Genomic DNA, 22,233 nt, shown 5'->3' on the forward strand with positions numbered 1-22,233 from the left:
AAAGAATTTGCGGAAATAATAGTTGTAGTTGTCAGAGTGCTTCAGCTGGGTGAGTCTCCTAAGCTGAGAGTTAGGTTTTTAATCTTGGCTTTAAGCTCTTCAACCACCCTTGTTCAAAATCCTGATTTTCCATTTTTATTTTCTTGTATCAACTAATTTAACAATTTTCTTTAAGAGACTTTACCATTAGGGAATTATAACAAGCTTAATTTGACCATTAATCTTTAATTCACCTATCTTCAATTTACATGCCTTCTTAGCATAATCGCCTACTTTGTTGAACTCCCTTAGGACATAGAAATATGTTTTGGATGGGATATATTATGCAATTTTCTTGATTCTTTTCATGATGTTTTCTGTAAATTTCTCCTTTTGGGAGGGAGGCTTTGACCAGAGGATGCAAGATTAGGAGAGAATCTTCTATAACCAGTAGTGTGGATCTACCTGAGGTTCTTTGGTTGGCGATAGTCCTTGTAGAGATCATATATATCTGCTTGATTATTTGTCATATGACCAAGACGGCATGAGTACTTGAACACTTTGTCCTCTTTGGGACCATAGAGTACCCCTATCCCTCTTGTCATCGCTACTCCATATATGCAACCTTTGAAGTCGTACTTTCACATTTGTATCTATATTTAAAGAGATCATTACAGATTTTAGATATAGAAATACATGTGATCCACCTTTCTAAAATAGGTAGTACAATAATTGTTTGGCAATTAGTCTATAATAATGATGTAAGATACAAGTCCAAATTACATATAACAATTGATATTTTTAGTTTGAACAAGGTCAGAAAGAAAAGATAATTCTCAAAATAAAATAAAATAAAATAACCCTTTGTTAAAATAAAAATTCTACGTTATTATTTTTTATTATCAATTTTTTCTGTGTACTTGAGGTAAATTTGAAATAAAAATAACACTGTTAAAATAAAAATTCTATGTTATTTTATTATTATTAATTTTTGTTGACTTGGTCAAGTTACCTGTGGTTTTTGAGTTCTAGTTTTATGAGAACCCATGGTATTCATGTGGAATATCGCTTATTTAAAGGGGAATTAAACCAATTAAACCAACATGGATCAAATCTCTTGAGATGAAAATATCTTAAGATGCAAAAAGCTTCGATTCCTTGATCCAGAGTTAAGATGGATCTATGTTGGTTATTTATAACACGTCATGTTTGTTGAGAAATCAGTGTATGTAGATTAGGACTGCTTTCTCTTGAGAATTACTTGTGAATTTGTTGGCTTCTTTATTAGTTTTCTATGTTTCCTTCATTCATCAAGCAATTACCAAAAATACAAAAAACATGAAGATCACAAAAGACTAGAACACACGAATTAGGCTCCAAGCTAGGGCAAAAATCCCACAAGGGGGAAACTGAGAAAAACCTCTTCTTATAGAATCAAAGCAATGTGAGATATCCAAGACCTAAGACCAAGACCAAAACTGCCACATAGACCCAAGTTAGCCATCCTTCAAGCCATCTTCAACAAATCATAGTCAATAAAAGTTAATGCTGGTAAAATCTCTAAATTATGGTCACTTCCTAAAATTTCGGCCTCTTCTTGAAATTTCGGCCCTATACCAGCGTTGAAATACCACATAAAATGTCACACGTGTGGACAAATTAGGGAAAAAACAAATCTTTCTCTCTCCTTTGACTTCACTCTCTCTCCCCCTCTCTCTCATGACTTCACTAATTTTCTTCTTTCTTGCTTGCACAAAAATCGAATTGGTTGCCAAAATGTGGAGAACAATTATCAATATATAGTTGTTCGATCATATGAAGAGACAACTTATCGGTTGGACGACATGTCCATCTTGGAGGGCTGACAAGGTCTTGTGGTGAAAAAATTGACTCTCTTGACTCAAAATAATTATTTTTTTTACTTGCAAATAGTCCAAATAGGACTTTGACTCATGACAAATTTTCTTATTGAATCAATAAGCCCTAGAAGCGTGAAGAACATGCTTTGACTAGAAACATAATAATAATAAGAATAATTTTTCTTCTTTTGCGTAACAAATGTATTTTGACAATTATGAACACTGAACCTAGTTGCATTTCCAACACTCCCTCTTAATTAGGGAGGAATTCATAATTATACAACCAGATACAAAGATACTCCCAAATTGAAATATTCTCATAAGAAGGGTTTAGATTGATAAGCATCATCAACATCATCATTATAACCAACATTATCAATTACAAAATATCAAGGCCTTGACTGACAAGCTCTAACTCTCCACTAGATTAGAGCACAATGATGGGAGGCATATATTTGGACACCACCACTGCCTCTCAAGGCACATACCCTGTCTTTATGTTCACCAACTATGCCCTTACATGACTATTCTTATCTTGGATATCTCCCCCATCCTCGAAGAATATTGGTCATCCTTAGGACTACTCTTATCTTGGATTCCCAATCCTCAAAGAGTATTAGTCCTTTGGATTACCCCTATCTTGGATTCCAATCCTCAAGAAATATCGGTCCCTGGGACTACTATCTTGGATTCCCAATCCTCAAGAAGTATCGGTCCTAGATGCTTATCCAATCCGCCATTCTCCTTACTAGTGCCTTCACTAGACTAATCACTGTTAGTCCTGGCCTAGTGCATGACACATGGAGAATACAATGTCCACCATTGCTCCCTCTCAGCCAGGGAGAAAATTCTTACACCCTTTCATGCAGGGAGACATAATCACAATACTTATCACAAGATCAGCTACATGTTCTTCCGTGGAGATCTAGGGAGATTTGTTGTAGTTGTTGGGCTCCTATCTTGCATCATCTCATAACAAACTTCAACTTTATTGGACCTTTCATGTAACTGTGTCATCAAATGATTCATCTAACATCTCAAGGAGCCAAACTTCCTCACAGTTGCTTGCACATGCTTTCTATCTTTTATAGAATTTTTCACTCATGCTCTTCCAAGCCATTTTTTTTTTTTGTGGGTAAGCACCCACAGGGGATTTGAACCAGTGACCTATCGCAAGGAGTGCCTTAACAGTGCACTCATTCACCATCAATCCAAAGCCCTGTGGGCCTCTTCCAAGCCATTATTAATGTTGTCCACTCAATCTATTTATTCCCGAATCAAACCAAACAACTATTGATACAATTTCATCAAACAAATGTCTCACTTCTTTTGATCACTGCTACATACTTCTGCAATGTATTCATCCAGGGAGTTAAACCATATCCAGAACAAAATATCATTATCAGAGTTGCCAAATCACAATAGCCTCTAGTCAAGATGTGAGATTTTTCATATCAAATTATTGCTGCTTGCTCCCTCTGAGGTCAACATTCTTTCCTTGGTCTATCAGAGTTCTGCTTTATGTTCTTCAACTTTCAATCATTAATAGTATCTCTATCAATGTCAATATTTTTAGTTAATGTGTTCCTAGAACAAACCAATTAGTGGCTGGTACAACGAAATCATAACTCTTTAACTTCTTGCTTAAAGACATTGGCTTAGATCAATCATCTTCTTTATGATCACAAGCTTATCTGGGCTTTCTGCCAAATTTCAATTACTATTGTTTTTCATCCAAGATCTTTACACCTCCCTCTTTCCATCTAAGGTAAGTGAAGTTCTTGCCATCTTCCTTGATGCATACTTCAAACTACTCCCTCCTTCATCATCTTCACGCTGTGCCATGTTCTCTCTAAACCTTTCATCTGCGAGTCAAGCTTTAGATAGATTTTGCATAGCCCTGAAACCTTTATTGGAAGACCATGAAAGAACAAAAATGACAAGGCACACAAATAATAAACAAGGAGATATAAAGTACTTATCTTTTGAAAAAGATTAGCTCCCTCTTAATCTTGGACCTGTTCCCCAACCTTGTTCTCACATTTAACATCAAGAGTTAGGTCTACCTCTAACGGTGAACATGATTAGATAAAGTTTTGTTTCTAAAGTTCTTAATCCAAACTATACTAGGGTTCACAAACCCTAAATGCCAAAAGTCTTCGAGACCTTACAAACTGCAAGTTCTACAAATCTTAGATTCTTCCGTCAATCAAGAATTGCAAAAATAAAAACCCTACAAACATTTGTTTGTAATTGTAATTGTAATGGGTTAGCCGCAAAACCCTAAGGTTACTATTGACCAGCCTTTTATCCATTTTATTTGTTACTCATGATCTGGTCTTCATATGCAATGAACTATTACTCATAATCTTTTATATGTCATGGTCTCTAATATGTATTTACCCCTTTTCTGTCTTTCAAGTGATCATCACCATGACCTAGTGAACTTAACATAGATCATAAAATGAACACATAAATTATACATATCGCTTTTATTTGACCAGTCCTTTGCGGAGATTTGGTCTTGTTCCTTCAATTGACATGTATTAACTTTATTCACAAGAGATTGCTTCTCATATTCGTATTGCGGGTTCATTAACCTTCAGATATAGTTCTTTGTACATATCCCAAGCTTTTGTCCTTTAGATACAACGTAGAGTAACATTCTTCAGGTCTGTTACTTGCAACTTCATTCTAATCCCCTAAATCATTTCTTCCAGACATCGGGTCGGCTTCCATGATATATCATTCATTCTTCTATTATGTACAGGAGATCTGTGTAGCGTGACTGCTTCATTATTGATGTTACAGAGATAAGCTTTAAATCGCAGTTCATCCATACAGTTCCAACGTTTTGGTTTTCACACTAGGAGATGAATTCTAAAAGGTTTCGTTCTTCAAGATAGTTGTCTTATGTAATTTTTCTGGACACAATTTGTCATAGTTCTATTCTCTATACCTCGTCCATTTTGGTAGCAATAGTTTCATAATAAACTCAGGTATGTTGCTATGAATGTCATTGAAAGATGTTGCTTTGTATGTCTTCATCAATCATACACTACCTGCCTTACTGATGAACCATTGGTTCCTTCAACTACAACACACTTCTGTCCTTCGTCCCTTAGGTATTGTATGGATTACAGAAATGATAGTCTTTTTGGATGTCAACAATGAATAGTCTCCAAAGGGGTCGAGCTGCCTTATGTAGTTTCAGATAGAACTGTCAAGAAACCTTTTCGTATTGATCATATTCTCTTAAACAAATTCATTTTTAGGAGTTGTTTTTAATTTAAACTTTCCGGTGTTGGAATCTGGTTTTAAAATTTGAGATGAAATTTTGATTTGTGTTATTTAAACTGGTTTTTTCACTGTATATATGGATTCAGCACCCTGAAAAACTCTTTGGACACTTGGATTGTGCAGGGGTTACCCATCGAACTTGTAATTTCAATAAATTTCTGCCAAATTTTAAAGAAATTAGACTAAAATACCCATTAAAAAAACTTCCAAAAAATCACACTAAAAACAACTAGTCACTTTTATATGCCTCAAATTTCATGTGGCAAGTTCAGGCCTTCTTAGCGGAGATTAGTGTATATGTGTTTTTCTCCCGTTGTGAAGAGATTCGTCACAAAAGAAAATAGCATTTAAGTCTTTCAAAAGAGTTCAGACCAGAGATCATATATCAAGTATTAGACTCCATTTTTTTCTTCATGGGCAATGAATTAGCCAGTGAAGTATACTTAGATGCCACAGAAATTTTGTACGCTGAGGGTTGATTCTCCTTAAAGCCTTCTTACTAGCCCAAAGATAGATCTCAACTTCTTTCAAATTCAAATCATTGTACAGGACTAGCATACAATGTTCACAATTTTCTATAGAGGATAAGTACCACAGAGATACCTGCATTAGTAATTGGTGATAGCCTTGCTCCCATATAGTGATGCTTTATAGATCTTTGGTCCCAGAATAATCCACAGTAAATTATTGTACTAATAATCCATAGTAAGTTTGAATGCCGTCAATGATGCTTTATAGATCTTTGGTCCCCGAATAATCCACAGTAAGTTATTCTAGTAATAATCCATAGTAAGTTTGAATGCCGTCGAGAATATGTTGCCATAGTTGTTCGGATCGGCATAAGATATATTGAAATTATAGTGCCACAAAAAGCTCGCATTATAGAAAGCTGCCACAGGAATTCACATCTTCTACTACAAGATGCTCTTATATATCTCTCAGACCTTCGTATATCTGCTTCTGATCAATCATATGAATTTTTCTTCCACAGATCATTGCAAATACTTCATTGTTCTAAGAATTAGTTTAGTCCTTAGTAACACCTTTATAGTCTTGGTCTTTATAGGGTTTTTTCAAATCCCCTTTTTGTAAGGATTGGTGTAAGAATATCTTCAAATATATCTACAAAATGTGATTTTCAGACTGGCTTCCATTCACCGTAGTCCTGATAGCATGTTGAGAAATCGTAGTGTATGTAGATTAGGGCTGAGTTTTTTTACTTGATATTTACTTGTGAATTTGTTGGCTTTCTTTATTAGATTTTTATGTTTTTTTTTTCCAAGCAATTACCAAAAGTACAAAAACATGAAGATCACAAAAGACCAGAACACAAGAAATTAGGCTCTAAGCTAGGGCAAAAACCTCACAAAGGGAAAAACCCCCAAAAAAATTCTCTTGTAGAATCATATCAAAGTGAGATATCCAAGACACAAGATTGCCACATAGACCCAAGTCAGTCCTCCTTCAAGCCGTTTTCAACAAATCACAGGGAATAAAAATCAATGTTGGCCAAATCTCTAAATTCTGGTCACTTACTAAAATTTCGGCATCTTCCTAAAATTTCAGGTCCTGCAATTTCGACCGTGTACAACTTTAAAATACCACAAAAATTCTCACATGTGTGGACAAATTGGGGCAAAAAATAGATCTCTCTCCTTTGACTTTGTTGATTTTATGCTTTCTTGCTTGCATATAAATTGAATTGGTTGCCAAAATGTAGAGCACAATTGCCAATATATGGTTGTTTGACCATATGAAGAGACACAACTTATGCGTTGGCCGACTTGTCCGTCTTGGTCTTGTGGTGACAAAATTGGTTCTTTCGACTCTAGTTTTTTCTTCTTCTTACAAATAGTCCAAATAAGACTTTGACTCATGACAAATTTTCTTATTGACTCAATAAACCCTAGAAGCATGAAGAACATGCTTTGACTAGAAAACTAATAATAATAATAATAATACTTCTTTTTCTTCTTTTGTTTTTACTATAAAAACCAAATCTAGTTACATTTCCAACAATGTGGTGATTATTAATTAGTTTCTTTTAAATTTTGTCTGTGAATTATATATTTAATTAAATCATCGAGTTCTAACATATGTTGGTAGTGTACTTTATGTTCATTAAAGTCCTCCCCCTTCTAGAATGCTTTTCCTTCATAGCATGATATAGAGTTGATTGTCGATCATGATCCCTTGTAAAATGTCTTCAATTGGTGAAGTCATTCCATTGGTTTGTAGATTGTGAGAGTGTTGTTTATTTTTTTGGTCCTAGGCTTTAACAAGGTTCTTCTTTATCAAGTGCATCTCTTTTGAAATTGTTCCCAATGGTTCCTTTCAGTGGAAATGTTGATGTTGTATACAAAACTTTTCTTTCAAGGATGCTTCCCTATGCAACTCTGTGCAAGTTGCTTCACTCTGTAGCACACCATAAATTGTAGTTTACAATTCGATGTTTGTATTTACAACATAACTTCATGGCATGGGCCTAACTTTTTCATCTTTTTGTTGGTTGCAACAATGTTATAGTTTTTTATTAGGTATACAAAGATATTTAGTCTCTTGGTGATTGATATCAATGACATTATGGGTTCTTCAAAGTTCACAAGTATGTTCATGTCAATATTTTGTACTAACTCTGAGTTTCAAGGTCGCAAGCTTCTTGTCATAGTTGCATAGTTGCTTGAGATGTTGTCACAAGTAGCTTCCCCATGTTTTCTTCATTTATTAAGTTAATATGGGGATTTCTACTTCATTTTTCTTGAGCTTGCAATGGAATGACCTTTCATGTTTCGCTTTAAAGTTCTTGGCTCATGATGATTGTTTCATTGTGTTGCAATGACAAGGTGTTTGAGATTCCTCCATGCTTGGATTTTTCAACTAAGGATACACATTCATACTCCATCCCTTGCATTTGTTTGTAATTAAACTACATGTTTTTAACATCTTTTCACAAGGAATGTGTAAGATTTGTGTTGCAAAAAATTTCCATTTCTGGTATACTCTTCGATTGATCTTGTTTGATAAATATGTCTTGGTCTTTCTTATTGTAGAGTCTTTTAACAAAGTTTGATTAAAAATTTGTGAATTTAAAATTAAACCTTTGGGTTTGTTAGTCCACCACATAAATATTTTCATCTTTTATTGTTGTTGGATTCATCTCAAAATATATTTCCACCTTGTTCACTCATATGGTGCCCAACCAAGTGTTGATTCCATTGAATTTAGGTTTGTTCAACATTTATTGTTCTTGGATGTCTTGGTTGTGAAAATAAGAACCTATCACATGGAGTCATGAGTTTCCTTAACTTGTGTTTCTTTGCTTTGTGAACAAATATGGTGTTAATGGTGATATCTATTGGATAATTAAATCCAAGAGAGATACTCATGAGGACTTCTTATAAAAGATATGTGGGTGGACTTACTTTTCACCGTTAAATCTAGTTCTTTAAACTTCTTAAAAAACATGATTAAAATTGTTCTTTATATTGTCAATGTTAGTAATAACCTTAATCTTAATTTAGGAATATACATTTTTACCATCAATATGTTTAAGAAAATAGACATAAATCATAATAAAAACTTTGAAAATCAAAATTTGACATATAGTATAAAAGTAAACAATATTATAAGTAGTCAAACATTTGTTTGATTGCACTTACCCCAAATCAATATTACAACAACTTCTTAAAAAATGTTAGACTTCAAAAATCCATTCTAACTTTTATTTAAAAAATTAAAAATTAAAATAGGTTATATTTATTTATTTATTTTTATCTTAAGAAAAACAAAATATCTTTATGAAATTAATTATCCATAACCTTAAAAAAACAAAAAAACTAGCAAACTAGTATCAATCGTTATTAAATATATTGAATTTTCGGGAAAGATGTGGTTTTTCAAAATCAACTCAATCTCATCCTTGGATCATAACATTCAAATTACAACATTTAACATTGTAAAAAAATATATAACAAATCATCCCCACTTGAGATAGCTTGAAGCATTAATAAATTGTGTATCCTTCAGGGAAGTAATTACTTTGATAGGTCTTGTTACTGGAAATGAGAATACATAGCAGTAGAAATAATATTTATTTATATCATTAAGTTATCTATTCGCTAAGCTTCTCTTTTAGATAGTACGATATGCTTTTTTTTTGGGGATAGTGCAAATTATTCAATTTGTGGGGTTAGATATGTTTTTTTTTTAGTATTTGTGGTGCATGTATTTTAGAATTTTAGAATATTGAAGATATTGTAAATTATTTAATTTGTGGGGTTAATGTATTTTATAATATTAAAAATGTTGTAGATTATTTAATTTGTCGGGTTATTATTATATTATTATTATCTAATTTTAAGATTATGGTTAAGTCACACAATGGTGTACAAGGAACTCACCTCCCTGTAGTGATTTGATTGCTAAGTCTATAAAAGCACACATACTTTACCTTCCTTTAGTTTTGAACCTGTGACCTCCTAGAGAGAAATACATGCTCTTAACCATTAGGCCCACTCAAGCTGTATAATAAGAAAACATATTTAGTCTATAAATCCATGGTTACAATCAAATGCTTTTAAACTTGCAACAGTTTTGTGATCTATTAGTAAATAAAACTTCATTAAATAGAAATAGAAAAGCATGAGGATTTGTTAAAAATACTTTAGTTAAAGTTTGCATTATAGAAATTGACACATCTTTTATATGGTGGGAATTGACTTCATTTAACTTGATTTAAGTAGACTTTCACCCGTGAACATTCTTTCAATGATCTTTTGAGATTTAAATAGACTTTCACCCATTAACATTCTTTCAGTGATCTTTTGAACTCCAGAAAATGTTTTGACCAATATAGAAGTAAACCTTGATTTTTTCCTTCTCTATTCTAATGACATGGAAGGTACAATCTAAACATCTTAAAGCCTTAACCATGAAAAAGGCCCGAAAGTTTATAGAAAGTAAAAGTCAACCATTGCCAACACAGACATTCTTCATCACAAAGAAGACTGATAACTTGCAAGTCAAATAGACAGTAAACCTGAACAAGATATACATGTACGGTTACACATTCTCTTTTGGAGAGCAATTCTCCATCAGAAAATTCTTTTAAAACCAGGGGGTTTTTAGGCCAGAGTGGAACAATTTTAAGAGGTAAGAGGTTGGCAAGTGTGTTCAACTCCGTGTAAACATGATTGAACCTGATTTGGAAAAAGAGAGTAGATATATTATTCAGATGACGGGCCAATTGTTGCAATCCCGAACTCTCCACTTGTAGTTCATTATTTTTCCAATCTATAACCATCTAGCTCAACCACCTGTTTGTCAACTGCACACTTATAATAGCATAAAGGGCATTGAACTTGCCTACCTTTTGTTGTTTTTTTTGCTCATCCCAGGTTTGCTTTGCCAGCGAGGTAGTGGTTATTTGATAAATATAAACAAAAGTCTAAACTTTTCTGATTGGTTTTGTCAAAATAGTTTTTGTTGATTACAGTTTTTTTGATCTAATTCTAAAAAAGTTAATATTTTAGAAAGCTTAAGATAGATTTAGGCTGGTTTAAATTCCCCTTTAAATAAGCTATATTCCATAAAAATATATTTTTATTTTATTTTGACTAGTTAAAATGTTTACATTACATTAATCTTTTTCTTTAATTTAATTTTTAATTTTTATGTATCAAAATGTTAAATATTATATTACAGTATCTGTATCATATTGGGCTGGAGAACACTTCTCATTGCAACTAGATTTTTCATTGCCTTTAGAAAATTTCTAAAAATAAAAAGGCCAAAACTCACTAAAAAACCTTTCAAAGAAAAATAATATTTTCCATCAAAATTGCACACATTTCATGCCAACCAAATTGCCCAGCCAACTATGATGGGAAGAGCTCTAATGGGCTTCAAAGAAGGATGGGTGAAAAACTCATGAAAACATTCTAAAATATGCCCCCTGTTCCATAAAAGTTCCAAGCCCAATTGATCCTTGATCTCGTTCCGGTCCTGGCAAGTAAATGGACGATTTTAGACCAAATGTTGATTTGTTTCTTCATTCATTTTGGCAGGGATAACTATATCCCAGTCCCAACTTGTTCTTTTTTGCATCCTATCCCATGTCAGTGTGTGTCCATTGAGCATTCACCAGGAAAAAAATAGTACCTTTCAACAGAGCCTTTATCTTCCATAGATTTTTAACCACTAATGTAAGTGTTATCCCCTAGAATTTGCAAGGCCTGGTATCCGAGTTTGGCAGTATATTGGGTTCCCGAGTTATTGTAGGACCAAAGCAAAGCGTCCTACGAATTCGAGAGACGTATGTGGGGATTATTAAGTGCATTAGTATATTGAACCCAGTGGGGAATCCATGCTACATCCAGGTTCAAATCCGAGTTATTGTAGGACCAAAGCAAAGCGTCCTACGAATTCGAGAGACGTATGTGGGGATTATTAAGTGCATTAGTATATTGAACCCAGTGGGGAATCCATGCTACATCCAGGTTCAAATCCCCTAGAGTAAGCCACCCCAGCGCCAAATGGATGTGCATGTATTGTCTCCAACACTATTCAAGGTACATTGACCAATCTCCCTGAGCCTTGACACCAGAGCCTCTCGGAGAAAGGAATTATAACCAAAGCATGTGATTTCATCTGTCCAATTCAAATTTGAGAACCATAGCCAACTTTCCATGCTAAAAATTGGCCAATAATGGGAAAGGCGATGGTAAGCACTCTCAATTGGTTAGAGAAGTTGTTGGGCGGCTTCTGCCTCTATTGCACCCAATCTAGAGTTGTGACTATCTCAATATATTTATCAACCAGAATTCTCTTCCAGGAGCTATCGTGAGTCAAAAACACCTCTAGGGATTTGGCAGCTAAGGCTTTCCTAAAGATAAACAGATATCTAAACCCTAGCCTCTAGAATATTTGGACATAGACAGAACTTCTAGTTTGCCAGGTGAGAACCGACATATTCAGGCTTGCCTTTCTAGAGATAGCTCGAGCAGAGTTTTCTGATCCCAGTAAGGATACCCTTTGGGACGAGGGTCAACTGAAGCCAGTATACCGGGATGAATTCATTCATAGATTTGATGAGAACCAATCCACCTCCACGTGAGATCCATCTATTACACTAGAAATTTACCTTCCTATTCACTCTAGACAAACACTAATTCTCATTTGAGATTCCATCACTATTCAGCTTGAGAGTAGAACCCAAGTATTTGATACCATTCATCACGTCGAATGAAGTTGAATAAATTGATCAGGTTGTGCCTAATTCTCTACTCCACATCCGAATAATAGAAGGATGATTCATTGGTATCAATGGCCATACTTGTGGTTGCATAGAAAAGTTCCAAGATATCCTTTAGAACCCTACTTTCAACCTCCAGTAGAAAAGCAAGTCATCATCCACAATAATAGGTGGATCGAACGTTCAGATTTGTCCAATCTTATCCTCTGGAATATATTCACCCTTTTGGCCTCAACGATTTCCCTACTGAGACCATATGCAATAACCTCCAGAAGAAAATCAAGACATCATCCACAATAATAGGTGGATCAAACGTTCAGATTTGCCCAATCTTATCCTCTGGAATATATTCACCCTTTTGGCCTCAACAATTTCCCTACCGAGACCATATGCAATAAGTAAAAATGAGATTTGGCCTCTTGAAAAAACTTGAAGAAAGAGGAGCCAGAACCGTTTATGAGAACTGCAAATGAACCTGAGGTCACACAACTCATTATCCACTTAACGAGGGAAAGGTCAAACATAATGTGGTAAAAGCAAATGGAGATAAAGCCATAATATACTGTCACAGGCTTTAGACAGAATCAATTATAATCGCAGAGATACAGCGCCTTTGGATCTTAATTGTGTGTAACATTCCTGTTTCAATACAATAGCCTCATGAATTAATCACCCTTTTAGAAAACCAAACTGTTCCATAGTGATAATTTTGGAGAGCATAGGTTTTAGCCTGACTGAAATCACCTTTGCAATTATTCTATATAAGCAATTACATAACGCTATATGCTAAATTCACCAAAGGAAGAGGGCAGCCTATCTTAGGAATTAAAGCAATGAATGTAGAGTTTATCCTACTCAGCATTTTCCCACGCTAGCGATTTTCTTCCACCACCCTGAGGAGATCATCCCTCACCGCATCAAAGAAATCTTCGCAAAATTCAGCTTTCCAACCGTCTGGTCCCGAACATTTATCCCGTCACAAGAAGGAGTTCCTCTTTAGTCATCTCGCTGTAGAGAATGCGATTGTACTCATCACCAACCAACCTCGGAAAATATGAAATAATATTAAGAATCCACCCCATATTGACTTGCTCTGATTCCTTAAATAGGGTTGAGAAGTGATCCACCCCCAAGAACGCTAAATCTGCAAAGCCATGAATCATATTGCTAGCAATATCATTTAGCTCCCAAATGGAGTTGTGATTTCTCTAGAAATTTGCAAATTTGTGAAAAATTTGTTGCTTTGGTCACCAACAGCTATTCACAACGCCCTACTCTTTAGACACCAGTGTCCTACTTCAGAAGGATTCCAGATTCTTGCATTTGTCCAGATCTTCTTGTGAATTCACGTATCCCTGATTCCTATGATAGAGGGTCTGAAGCTCTTGCTTGGTAACATTTGAGAACTTCTCTCTTGCTTTTCTCCTTTCCCTGGCCCAGAAGGAAACCTTTTCCTTAATCACCTCCTCTTTAGACCAATTTGGATCATATTCAAATGGCGCACCCGGCTTCCTACTGACTTTATCAAATTCTATGTAAATTGGATAATGGTCGGAGCATCCAACCTTTCCCACCCGAAAGCGATATATGCTACATTTTGAAGAAGTTGATGATGGGTGAGGAAGCGGTCGATTCTTTTAGAGTTCCCATCCACGCTCGATCGGTTGTGGCTCCATGTCCGATTATTCAACACAGGTTCTGCATCGACCCATCCTGCCACCTCAAACCTGTCAATAAAGTAGTTGGCTATCCCTTTTTCATGAGCGAAAGGACCCCGAATTTCCTCTCTCCTAATGGTAATGTTTAAATCCTCCCTGTGATTAAATTTTTAGAACGAAGACATTGTAAAGAAAATATTCTCTAGCAGAACAGTTCCTTACCATTGTAAGGCCCATAAAGATTGTGAAGTAGCATAGTAAAATCTAGCTCCTTGCTATACAATTTTGTACAGACGTGAAGGAATAGAAAAGTGATTTATTAGGGCTAAGTTTGGAGGTAAATCTTGTGGTGAGCCGTTTTGAATTATTAGGACAATTTTGTACAGACGTGAAGGAATAGAAAAGTGATTTATTAGGGCTAAGTTTGGAGGTAAATCTTGTGGTGAGCCGTTTTGAATTATTAGGGCTAAGTTTAGAAGTAAATCTTGTGATGAGCCGTTTTAAGGCTCTCGCGAATCTATCCCTTAAAACTCCCAGGAGTTTTACTAGTTAAGCTATAATGGGATTATTAAGTTCCACGGTTTCTTGAATCAGCGTAACATCAAGTTGGTCTAGTTAAGCTATAATGGGATTATTAATTTCCATGGTTTCTTGAATCAGCGTAACATCAAGTTGGTTCAAATCAGTGAACTGCTTTAAGGAGAGATTTTTAGGTCTCCCGTTTAATCTCACTCATAATCATCAACCAAAAGCATACATAGAGGCCAATATTTCTTGGAGAGTCAAGCCTGGTCAGGGCAGGAGCTTCCAACCTTCCTTTAGCTCCTATACTTCGGCTAGAACTCCTTGCCAAAATTCTTATTGCTCAGTTAAGGACTAATTCTCATCAACTCCGTTGTGAAACAGGGCGCTGGAAAAGGCCAAAGGAAGTGTGGGAGGTAAGGGTATGCATTTTTTGTTCTTTTGGAAAAGTGGTAACAAAAAAACATTTCATTTTAGAATGTGAGGCCTTTAAAGACAACAGGGAAAGTTATGCACATACGCTTGCAGCTAGCTCTTGAGATAATCTATTTAGTGAGGGGTTGGTCGAGATGCTGGGAGCATTTATTGTGAAGCTTCACATAAAAAGGGCCGAATATATCAAGCAGAGGAAGAAGCAATCTGTCCCATAGGCTATCTTTAGCCTCGTGGACGTTAAAATAATTTTTTTCTTCTTTCTTTCTTTCCCCACATACCCCTCATGTCGACTGACATCACTTCATGAGGCCTCTTCCTTTGGGGTTCATATATCTCTAAGGACCCCAGAGATAAATCGTTCCCTTCCTTGAAATATTAATCGTGTGGTGGCTCTCTCCTGAATGCCATTGAGCACACATTTGCACCCTACTTTGGATGAACCCATATCGAAAAGTCCATCAAATCCTAAACCCCAATTGGTATTTGTTACCCACCATTTTGTGGGTGATAATCTCAGGAGAATTTTTTTTCTTCGATAATGAGTCTCAACTGGTAGCCAACAACCCCTTGATGCCTCTTGCTAGCTCCCTATGCCATTTCTTTGCCACCTGAGCCAACCATGTGGTCCCTCACCCACGTGTATTGATCGTATGTTTGAAGGTGGGCCTCCCGAATCTAAAGGTATGTCTTGTCATTTGGTAATTGAGTATTGGGTTTACTTATCATGGATACTTATGGGTATGGGTTGATGGAGGGATTTGGGGAAAAGAGTGGGCTTAGTTTGTGCTCTCGTCCCCTTGATTGCTTATGGTTGTTACCCTTGGATCTTAGTCCCATGGGATCTCCTTTATTGACCATTTGGTTCTAGGGTGGTACTACTTGGGAAACCCCGACTTTGGGTGTGTTGTCCCGCTATTTTACTAGCACATATTACTCCCTTTGCACTCACTATATCCCCATTCATCTTTTCTTCCACCTGGGTCCACATTCGCATTGTGGGTCCACATAGGGCTAGCCTCCCTATCCCCTTGCCCCTACCTCGAGTCATTCCAAAACTGTGCCCTCCTATACATTATATACCTAGGTCTGGGCTTCCCCTTATCTAACTACCCCTATGCCCCATTATGTGGCCCAAGGCTTCCCCTCTCATTCTCTATTCCATCTCACTTATTTGTCACTTGCCACCCCCATTAGAACGGTGTACCTTGGACATATTATTCCATATAAGCACTGAAACCACCTAATAAAGTACTTGGCTAACCCCCTTTGGAGTTTGGAGACATTAGCACATGCCAAAGCCCACTACGGAAGGGCATGCCATTATGAAGTGCCCAATTTGTTATCCATGGTTTGTAAGCTCCTTTACCTGATTATTCTAATGATTGATTGTACTGGAAGCCTAGGGGACGCATTGGATCTTATGTAGGATTTCAAGTGGTTTCCATTTGGGTTTGGATTTTCTATATGGGATCTTGACCCCCAGAGGTCCACATTGGCACATGTAGGGTATGCACAGAGAGGCATGGGCCTCCACAACAACAGACATCACTCCACAGATATTCATGGATGTCCAAAGGCTACTAGCGATCCACTTTTGGGACGATGGTGATATGATTAGTACACTATGCCCAACAGGCCCCCACATGAGCCCCACACTCTTGGTAGGTGTCCCAACACTTGTACGATGCCATGGCAATATTCATTCAACCACCTGGACTATTGCAGAGGATCTACAGACATCTTTGATTCATATAGAGACCCATGGGGTCATTGATGTGCCCTCAGACCCACTGAGAGCACCACAGGTCTACTACTTGGAGAACAAGGGGCCACCCCCTTGTCCATCATATTCCGAGAAATTTATTCCTCAATATGACACTTCAAGATATTATTGAGCCTTTAGAGGACCCTACGACATGCACATATTATTATTTGGCTCCTTGTGAGGCTTGTTTTTACATTATGAGCTAGTATGGTGGGCTTGTCACCATTAGAGGTTATTATTTGCAAATTATTTTATCATTAAGGACCCATAGGCTAATTCGAACTCCTTAGGAGGCTATATATTAATGTTAGATACATTCATTTGTATCATCACTTGACTTGGGATCTCTCTAATCATAGAGAATTTTCACACTTTTTCCTTGGTGGATATTTTTGGAGATGGATAAATTTTGATGTATGGATTTGGGCTATTTCTCTTGTCTTGGAGTTTTATTGAGCAAATGAAATGCTGGTTGGATATACTCTATTACATTTTAAGTAAATTTTGATGCTATTATTCTTGTTGATGCATAATGCTAAAATTACGGCTAGTTGTTGCATTAATGAAATGTGGAATTGAGCATGTTTTAGCTAATTTAATGTATGAGCCAATGTTATATGAATGAAATGTCCGAGAGATTTATTTATCTCGAGAATATTGCATCATTTTCTTTGAAGTATAAATGTTTGAAGGTCACTTTTCTTTTCTTTCTCTCAACATTGGACGAAGTTGACTTTTTGAGCCTCCTTAATCAAGAAACCAAGTTCTTACTCATCATTATCCTTGACTCCATATCCCCAAGTGAACTAGGCACTGATCCCTCAAGAAAGGTGATCACTTCAACCCTATTTTAACCATTTTCCCCCTTTTCCCCAAGTCTAGCCCCATTAGGTCATCTAGGGCATCAATTTCCCCGGAATTGACCCAAGGAAAAAATTCAATCTCCTATAGGTTACTGCACTGGTGGGTCCCCTCCCTCTCCTCCAAATTTGAGGCAATTCTAATGGTGGAATCTCCAGGAATCTCAAGCCCTAGCTCTAGGATCAAATTGTGCCTAGGCATCCCCAAGGCTAGACCTCAATAGGATCAATTCAACCTTTTGAAGAAAGTATTCTTGTTTAGTCCTTTCCCCTCACCTTGTATAGGATAGGAACATCATTGGTTGCTACATTCCATCCCCTAACCTGGGATGGGTCCACTTGGTCTCGTGTGGTCCTACTTCTCAATAAAGTCTATTTGTCAAGGACCATTTGGGAATCCAAGTTTCCCAAGGATTACAGGGATTGAGAAACTTGTTCATTATCCTTTCTCCCTCAACCTTCCAATCCTCACCTCTTATCCCTGGTGGACCAAGTCCCTTGATTAAAGAGCAAGAAAATTCCATTCTTCACTCCATCCTCGGGAAAGGGTTTTCAGAGTCACTTCTCACCTATCCATTAACATATACTTTACACGTGAATCCCTACACTACTGGGACTCCTCCCATCGGTGAAAGTCCATAAAGAGCATGGAGACTTAACTGTGGTCACAGTAGGCTAAGCCTTTACCATTGCCCTTAACCTAGCAGTTGCCATCTTAGGAACCCCTTTAGGTTCCTTGTTGGTTTGAGTGGTAACATTTTTGGCACCGTTGCTGGGGATGAGACGTGTGTTTTGTTCCTTGTACGACATATCAACATATAATTATTGGTGACTCCATTGGAAGAACAAAGCCCTAGTTATTTTTTAAAGTTTAAGGTTGATGCTTGTAGGGTGACGCACGCATTTTCTAGGCATCTTTAATTTCACCCTGACAACTCCTATATATGTTTCATGTATACCTCAAATAGGTTATCATTCTTTCATAAATTTCTCGCTTTTGACCTCCTAGTTATGTTGCGGGAAGGATGCTATGTGGGATGCCTGTGTTTGATGGTGATCCACTTTCCGTAAATGACCATGTGGAAAGATTCAATGCACATACTTGAAGGGAGAAAGTGGTCCACTAGGATGTCCTTATGTTGTTATTCTTTAGTTCTCTCTATGGTCATAAATCATGGTTGGAAAATCACGAACCTAGAAGCATCTCATTTATTGAAGGGTTCGTTGATGGATTTTTTAGACATTTTCAAGTACACCCTGCATTAAACATCCAAGAGGAAGCCTTCATTAAGCTTCATCAAGACATTAAGAATCTAGGTAATGAGTAAGAAGATGAGTCCTCCTTGGGTCCACACAATGAAAGTGATGATTTTGAGGACACGTGTGCTGTTTATTTGGGGTAGCATCGGATGTTCTCTAAGCCTCAAATTTTGTAGGTAGGCTTGGGCACATGCATTTCAAAGAACCCATAAACCTTTTTGGGAAACTCCACCCGGAGACGATTATATTAAAATAATTAATATTTTTAATGAGGTTCTTAAGTCTAAACTTAGGAAAATTAAAATTTAATGTGTATTAATCTAATTGTGGGTGAATCTTCTAGAAAAATACGAAGATTAAGTCAAATTGATCTGAGCTTTTGATTAGGAGTTAATCTAGGCCGTTGGTTTTCCAACAGGAAGATATAAGAAGGGGCTTGAGGGTAGTAAGATCGATTTTCTCAATAGTCGAATTTCAACAAGAGAAAATCAATTCAGAGGGAGAGTTACAAGTGAGACAGAGAGAGAGGGCATCAACACATTCAGAGAGTGCAAGGAAGCAAGACACAAAGCAGGAACAGATGACACAGAAAGAGGCAGCGCAGAGGCAGTTTAACGTAGAGCCTGCGTGGGCAACTTGATGTTGAGACTAGAAGAGAAGTCTGACGCATAGAGGATCAAAAGGATTCTGGGGAAGAAGAAGTGCTTCATCTGGGTTAGAATTTGGTCAAGATGTGTCTGTAAAATTTCTCATTCCTATTTTGTTGCATGTAATTTGTACAAGAGAATTTGTTGAATAATAATAAAACCCTCATTTGCTGCACCGATTTTCCCACATTGGATTTTTCTAGGGACGATTGTCCAAAATTAACTGTCATCGTGGTTGTATTTGTGCCAGTGTATTTCCTTACATCTACTTTCTACAATGTTTTAACTGTGAAGGTTGTAGTAGAATATATTTCGATATTTGCCGTAAGAATACTATAGATAACTTATTTATAAGGTAATAAGTAGAAGAAATAAAATTAATCATTGCAGTAGGATTTATATTTAGAAATTTTCACATGGTATCAGAGCTATAGGGAAGCAAAAGAGAATCCAGAGGACCCAACGTTGAAAGGAGAAGGGAATTCAAAATTCCTGCAGACGCAGAAATTCAAAACTCCCAGAGGATTGCATAGTTCAAGCCAAGGAGATTGGATTTCATGGGAAAACTCTCTCTGAGTGAGTCGACAGAGAGGTAAGTCTTTCCAATCGAAATTTATCAGTGGTAGAAGGTACAACGCAACAAAATATTCAAGAAGGAGGGTTGTCTCAGGTGGGACGTAGTTTTTCCTGCAATGGTTGCTGGGACAGGTTAGCATCAGAAATTGGCACAATATGGATACTCGAAGTGTCTCAAATTGATCTATTAGAATAGATGAATAATTTGCATGCCTAGAAAATTCAGCGTCAGCGGATGTTTGGTACATTGATAGCGGGGCTTTAGCTCATATGACTGGAGTATGAGAACATTTCTTGAGCTATCAAGAAGAACAAATGGACTTCCAAATAACTATGGGAAACAAAACAAAATGTACTCCAGTAGGGAGAGGCACCATAGATTTTCAGATGGAAGCAGGGACCAACATCCAAGCCACCAATGTTCTGCATGTGCCAGGATTAGGAATGAACTTAATTTCAGTGTCCCAGTTACAGGACAAGGGATATGATGTATACTTCATAGGAAAGAAGGTATACGTCAAGCATCCAAGCTAGAAGAAGAAAAAACAAATTGGGGTTCAAAGCAACAAGTTGTATAGGTTGCAACTCGAATCACCAATGGAACTGATAGGCATCAACTGTAATGGTGAGAAGGAGCGAAATGAATTATGGCATAGGCGAACGGGGCACCTACACCATGGAGCACTAAGGATGCTCAAAGAGATTGTTATAGGGTACTAGTCCTTAGTAGTGACGATGATGGCTTGTGCAGAGGATGTTGTTGGAAACACTGGGGGGGTGAATCAATATTTCTTTCAATTGTTATTTTTACCAGTTAAATAATTTATATTTAGAACAAAAAATGAACAATAGGAATAAATGATTTTATTAATATAATCTTTACAATAAATCAGGTACAATATATATAAGGCTCCAACCTGTTGCCAAGCACCATCTTGGTCTTTTGTGAGGCTCCAACCTCTAGGGAACCAACCCTATCTTCTCATGGCACCAACCTTGTGTTTAGGAGCACCAACTCCAAGGACACCAATCCTTCCAATTCTAAGGCACCAACCCCAAGGGCTTTGACCCTATCTTGTCAAGGAACCAACCCCAAGGGCTTTGATCCTATCTTGTCAAAGCACCAACCTTGGATTTAGGAGCACCAACTCTAAGGACACCAATCATTCCAATTCCGAGGCACCAGCCCCATGGGCTCCGACCCTATCTTGTCAAGATATGTTTGGTAGTAATTCTTTGCTCCCAAAATCTTCTTCACTGAGTTCTATCAATCTACAACTTCACTATAGTCTCCATGCTACATCATTAGTGACAGCCTGTCTTCATATGAAGGAGTCTTCACAACTTTTCATATTGCCCACACAAAGTCTGCAAATTTACCTCTTACTGTCACGATATCTTACTTCCAAGAAACAAACTCACAAACTCACAAACACTTCAATGCTGGTGTTGTCTACTGCTCCCTTCAAACGATGACAGATGAAACTTTATTTCCTTTCACAGAATTGTTCTTCAAATTGTGTTCTATACTTATTCCATAGATTAATTTATCATATGTCTGAGCCTTTCAAAGATTAATCCATTCAACAAAATTTCTTTGTCCTTAGGCTTCCTCCTGTCTTGCTGGACCTTCGGCTTCCTTCTGTCCTGTTGGACCTTCGACTTCCTTCTGTCCTGCTAGGCCTTCGGCTTCCTTCTGTCCTGCTAGACCTTCGGCTTCCTTCTGTTTTGCTGCACCTATGACTTGCTTCCTTCTCAGTCGATATTCAGCTTCTTTTGTACCTTCATCGTCTGCTAGACCTTTGGCTTCTCGACCTTTCGACTTCTTAGTCTTCGGCTTCCTCTTTTGTTCGCTTGACCTTTGGCTTCCTTTTTCTTCCGCTGGACCTTTCGACTTCTTCGCTCGCTCAATCTTCGGCTTCCACTTTCGTTCTCTCGACCTTTGGCTTCCTTTTTCACTCGCTCGACTTTCGAATTTCTTTCTACTGTTCCTTCGGCTTCCTCTGTCTCTTCAAGTTCATGAGTTGTGAACTTCTTTATGCTCTATTTTTATGCCCGAGATAGATACTCAGAACTGAAGCATTTTAACTTGTTTTTATACGAGTTTCACTAATGACCAA

This window comes from Pinus tabuliformis, chromosome 6 (assembly GCF_031772625.1).
Source record: "Pinus tabuliformis cultivar Carrire ecotype Pingquan chromosome 6, CPIR1, whole genome shotgun sequence".
In the NCBI taxonomy this organism is placed as follows: Eukaryota; Viridiplantae; Streptophyta; class Pinopsida; order Pinales; family Pinaceae; genus Pinus; species Pinus tabuliformis.